General features: G+C 46.1%; 1 protein-coding gene across 3 annotated transcripts in view; it reads left to right on the top strand.

Annotated features, from left to right (window-relative positions):
- prkar1b (protein kinase, cAMP-dependent, regulatory, type I, beta) overlaps window positions 1–6,109 on the top strand; it is a 375,815-nt gene that overhangs the window by 26,777 nt on the left and 342,929 nt on the right. The window lies entirely within an intron of this gene.

The following is a 6,109-nucleotide window of genomic DNA, read 5'->3' as shown; positions in this document are numbered from 1 at the left end:
ACATTAACATGGTAAAATAAACATTTCCCCCCCCCAGGCCAGTATTCACACACCTCAACCATACAACAACAATCTCCCCCCTTGGAATACTGCATAAGCTGACATTTTTAATTTTCCCCGAGAAAGTCGACGAACGGCTGCCACCTCCGCTAACAGTGACCCTCTTAAGGCAAACTTTATTTTCTCAAGACTGAGAAACCTGGCCATATCACTAACTCTTATCTTGGTCTGATAGTGTCTCTTGGCATCCCGGATGGCTTTGCGGAGGTCGTACCTGGATTTATTGTGTAAATCAGTGTCACCTGACTTGAACGCCTCAGACCTGGCCTTCAGTAGAGAGTCAATCTCCTGATTAAGCCATGGTTATCCGGTTTGTGAATGTACATACTACTTTCTTTGGCACGCAGTCGTCCACACGTTTGCTGATGAAGTCTGTGACGGTGGTGGCTTACTCGTTTAGGTGGTTGCTTAGTTCTTAAATATGGATCAGTCCACTGATTCCAAGCAGTCACGTAGGAGCTATTCTGTTTCCTCGGACCAGCACTGCACAACCTTTTTAAAAATATTTTTTATTCTTTTTCACATTTTCTCCCAAATTTACACCCACCAACAATAAGCAATGATCAGTAACAAATATGGCAATCCGCATATCAATAACAACAATCCCACCAAACCCCAAACATTAGCCCGCATGTTCACACAAACAAATGACGAAACAAAATTGGGGATCACCCATAGTCGCCATTAACACACACAGCCCCCCTCTCCCCAACCCTCCCACCCACCCGCCCTAACTAATGTTCGATGTTATCCAGTTCTTGAAAGTGCATAATGAATAATGCCCATGAATTGTAGAACCCCTCCATCCTTCCCCTCAGTTCAAACTTAACCTTCTCAAGAGTCAAGAATTCGAACAGGTCCCCCCGCCACGCCAGGGCACAGGGTGGAGAGGTTGCTCTCCAACATAGCAGGATCTGCCTTCGGGCGATCAACGAAGCGAAGGCTACAAGATCTGCCTCCGCACCCGTTTCCAACCCTGGCTGGTCCGACACCTAGAATATGGCCTCCCGGGTCCAGTTTCATGTACACCTCTTTCTCTCTCTCTCTTCTCCTCTCCTCTTTCTCCCCCCACCCCCCCAAAAACAACGATCACACACAGGTTCTACTCCTTCAAAGAATCGGCTCATCCTCGCCCTCGTGAGGCGTGCTCTGTATACCCCCTTCAGCTGTATCAGCCCCAACCTCGCGAACGAGGTGGAAGCATTCACTCTCTGGTGCACCTCACACCAGAACCCCTCCTCCATATCCTCTCCCACCTCTTCCTCCCACTTTGCTTTGATCACTTCCAGTGGTGCCTTCTCTTCCAAAATAGCTCCGTAAACCACTGACACTACCCCCTTCTCCAGTCCCCCTGTCGTCAGCACCTCCTCCAGCAATGTGGAGGCCAGCTCCACCGGGAAGCTCTGTAGTTCCTTTCTGGCAAAATCTCGAACCTGCATGTATCTAAAAATTCCCCCCTGCTCCAGCCCATACTTCAATTCCAGCTCCTTCAATCCTGCAAACCGACCCCTAAAAAACAAATCTTTTAGTGTCTTAATCCCCTTCTCCTCCCATTTCCGAAAATTTCCATCCCACTTCCCTGGCTCAAATCTGTGGTTCCCCCGAATCGGCATTTCCCTTGACCCTGCCCCCAATCCGAAGTGTTGGTGAATCTGCCTCCAAATTCTCAATGAAGCTATTATTACCGGACTCCCTGAGTATTTCCCTGGGGCCATCGGGAACGGCGCTGTTGCTAGTGCTTTCAATCCCGACCCCCTGCCCAAACTCTCCTCCATTCTGGCCCACTGGGAATCGACCCCTCTGAACCAGCTCCGCACCTTCTCCACATTCGCTGCCCAGTAGTAACACATCAGGTTCGGAAGATCCAACCCCCTCTGTAGCAGCACCTTTCTAACTCTGGCCACCTTCCCTCCCCATATGAACAAAGTAATCCTTCCCTCAATCTCTCTGAAAACAGCCTTTGGCAGGAAAATGGGTAGGCATTGAAAAATAAACCGAAAACTGCACGACCTTTTTAACTGGATTCTCCCGCTTAAGTTCCTGTTATGCTGGGAGAAGGAGCACCGTCTTATGATCTGATTTTCCAAAGTGTGGTTGGAGGATCAATGGCCCTTGATTTTTGTGTAGCCCCTGGTGGGACAGGAGCTGTGTTGGTGGAATTTTGGCAGTGCATTCTTGAGGTTGGCCTTGTTAAGTCCCCAGACACGATGAACAAGACCTCCAGGTGTTCTGTTTCATTGTTGTTCATAACTATGTATAGTTCGACCAGTGCTTTCTTCACTTCAGGGGTGGGATGTAGACCGCTGTGGTAATGGCTGAAGTGAACTCACGTAAAAGGTAGTATGGGCAGCACTTCACGGTCAGGTATTCCAGGTCCGGGGAGCGGTAGGTCGCCAGGGTCACCACATCCGAACACCAGGAGGAGTTGATGAGGAGGCAAACCCCTTTGCTTTGCCTGATGACTTGGTGCGGTCCGTCTCGTGAATTGAGAAGCCTTCAGATTGTATGGCACAGTCCGGTGAGGCAGGGGTGAGCCATGTCTCTGTGAAGCAGAGCACAAAGCAGTCTCTTATTTCCCTCTCAGAGGCAAGTCTAGCATAAAGTTCGTCCAGCTTGTTTTCAATCGCTTGGACGTTTGCCAGGAGTATGCTGGGGAGAGGAGACTTGCTTTAGTCTCAGCTGCAGATTGCCACGTTTCCCTCGCTTCCTTGGTTGGTAGCTGTGTCTGGATGGGCCCGGGATCTGATGAGAGAAGTCTACCTTGTGGAAGGTAGGTGGTTGCGTTTGACGGGGGTCGGGGTGCTGGTTTCATTTTTGGGGTTGCGTTTGGCATGGTCCCAGGCCCTGGTTCTGGTTTTAGGGCTGCCGGGGGGGCATGATTGTGATCCGGTCGGGTCTTGGCGTTCTGTGAGTACGGGAATACCTTGTGGTGCGTTTGGGTCCTCGCGTGGGGTCTCCGCCATTTCAGGGGTCTTGGGTCGCAGGCAGGGGCTTCCTGAGTCAGGTTGGGACAGGTTCCGTGTTCTGCTCCATCCTTGGTGATCTGGTTAGGCGCTCCTGGTGTGGGGCCTTGGAGTAGGCCTGGTCGGGCCTCCACATGGATTCTTCTTTCCTCCACCCTTGGGTAAGTCGGGTCACTGGGTAGGCCTCTCGGGTCCGGTCGCTGGGCGGGCCTCGCCGGGTCTCGTGGTTGGGGGCCTGGTTGGGTGCTCCGGCGGCTGGATCAGGTTGTCCGGGGACTGGCGTCGGTTCCGAGGCCGGGTCTGGTCGAAATCGAGGTCGGGCCCGCACTTCCGGTTTGAGCCTCTTCAACTTCTAGGCTGGGTCTTGTGAGGAGTTCTGATGGGTCGGTTCGAGACGGGTCATCAGGTCGACTCCACGGGCCTCGGAGGATCTTCAAACCTGCAAGAGAACCTGCTGCACCATTCAATGTGATTATGCCTGATCCTCTACCTCAATAACATATTCCTGCTTTCTCCCAATACCCCTTGAAGCCATTAATGTGGCAAGTATATCCTTTCTTCAGTAGGAAGACCCGAATTGCTCGCATTACTCCAGACGTGGTCTCACCACAGCCCTGAATAACTGCAGGAAGACATCTCTACTTCTGAACTCAAATCCTCTTGCAATGAAAGCCAACATACTATTTGCCTTCCTTTGCTGCACCTGCATCTCCACTTTCATTGACTGGTGTGTTTTAAAAAATTTTTTTTTAAGGAGTTCCAGATTCCTTTGTATATCCACACTTCCCAATATATCACTATTTAACTACTATTCTCTTGTGTTTTTCACACTTCACAGTTGCGCTGTACTGCATTTGCCATGTGTTTACCCACTCAACTTGTCTAAATCACCTTGAAGCCTCCTTGCATCCTCCTCACAACTCTCAATTCCATCCAGAAGGAGGAGGCGATATTAAGATTGGTGGCTAAAAGCTTGGCTGCACGGGTTTAAGGAGAATCTTGAAAGGAAGAGAAAAAGGTGGAGAAATAGGCTTCCAATGTTGCAATTATGCTTAACTTTTTTTAACATGTGGTTAAAATGATTTGTTTTAATACAAGCCTTGGATAAATTAAACTACTGTTGAAATCAACGAATGTTTAATTATTTAAACTTAGATTCTGATTACAAGGATAGAAATAGCTCTGATTTGACATCTCAACAAATACAAACATTGGACCTGGATTCATTTAAACCATTTGTGATTTTTATCAGTTGATAATGCTTTATTTATAAACCGTATAGCTGCTTTATTTATAAACTATGTACAGCTATTTAGTTTGAGTGGGTTCCCCTCTGGGAAATAACAGCTCTAAAGTTCTGAAAGTGACTAAAATCTGGAACAAAGTTTTTTTTTTTTTTTTTTTTTTTTTTTTTTGCATTTAAATATATTTTTCGACATTTAAAGTGATGGAACATTTAATTTAAAAATATCTTTTATTTTTGAAGCTTTTTCCATGCATTTAATTCATAGAGACATTTTTCATTTAAGCAGGTTTAAATTAAATGTTTACTGCGTTTCATCATCCCCCAGAATCATACATGACAAAAATTGAAAGTTAGAGAATGGATAGGATAGGATTGTATGTTTATTGGTTTAAATGCTTGATAGATGAACAAAACTGACACATCACAGTTGAGGGTGTTTAAAAAAGAGGCAATTTGCTGAGTTTGCTTGATGTTGGAAATTGAGTGAGGTTTTTTCATCCACTTAAATTGATACTCAAAATTCTAATGTGTGCTTAAAGTGCATGATGAACTGCCTTGGAAGTACAAAGTAAATGTAGAATTACCCTTTACAGCGTAGAGCTAGGAAAGAGCAAGGTATAGAATTTGTTGAAAAAAGTTCCAGTTTTTCTATTGATCATCTGCTTTCTGTTTATTGTTATTGCAATATAAATGTGCAACAGAGACTTACACTTTTGAGATTAAAATAGCCAGACCAATTGACTGGATAATATAATTTGTTGTACCTAATTAGATAAACCTGCTGTTTAGTTATACTTTTAATGACACACAACATCTGGAAATGTTATAACCCAGATATAGTCGGTGAATACATGAATCATATAGACCGAGCGCTCTCAAATTCGAATTGTGATCTGACCTCAATTATCAGATCTCCATTGGGGGCTATGGCTCAAATACTATATAACATAAGAACTAGGAACAGGAGTAGGCAATCTGGCCCCTCGAGCCTGCTCCGCCATTTAATGAGATCATGGCTGATCTTTGTGGACTCAGCTCCACTCTCCGGCCCGTACACCATATCCCCGAATCCCTTTATTCTTTAGAAAGGCATCTATCTTTTTCTTAAAAGCGTTTAAAGAAGGAGCCTCAACTGCTTCACTGGGCAAGGAATTCCAGAGATTCACAACCCTTTGGGTGATGAAGTTCCTCCTAAACTCGGTCTTAAATCTACTTCCCCTTATTTTGAGGCTATGCCCCCTAGTTCTGCTTTCCCCGACCAGTGGAAACAACCTGCCCGCATCTATCCTATCTATTCCCTTCATAATTTTATATGTTTCAATAAGATCCCCCCGCATCCTTCTAAACTCCAATGAGTACAGTCCCAGTCTACTCAACCTCTCGTCATAATCTAATCCCCTCAACTCTGGGATCAACCTAGTGAATCTCCTCTGCACTCCCTCCAGTGCCAATATGTCCTTTCTCAGGTAAGGAGACCATCAAAACTGAACACCATACTCCAGATGCGGCCTCACCAACGCCCTATACAATTGCAGCATAACCTCACTAGTCTTGAACTCCATCCCTCTAGCAATGAAAGACAAAACTCGATTAGCCTTCTTAATCACCTGTTGCACCTGCACACCAACATTTTGCGACTCGTCCACCAGCACACCCAGGTCCCTCTGCACAGCAGCATGTTTTAACATCTTACCGTTTAAATAATAATCCATTCTGCTGTTATCCCTCCCAAAATGGATAGCCTCACACTTGGCAACATTGAATTCCATCTGCGAGACCCTAGCCCATTCACCTAACCTATCCAAATCCTTCTGCAGACTTCTGGTATCCTCTGCCCTTT

The sequence above is a fragment of the Scyliorhinus torazame genome, chromosome 17 (assembly GCF_047496885.1).
Source record: "Scyliorhinus torazame isolate Kashiwa2021f chromosome 17, sScyTor2.1, whole genome shotgun sequence".
Classification (NCBI taxonomy): Eukaryota; Metazoa; Chordata; class Chondrichthyes; order Carcharhiniformes; family Scyliorhinidae; genus Scyliorhinus; species Scyliorhinus torazame.
Note: the sequence above shows the minus strand (reverse complement) of the source record. Positions and strands in the feature narration are given on the sequence as shown.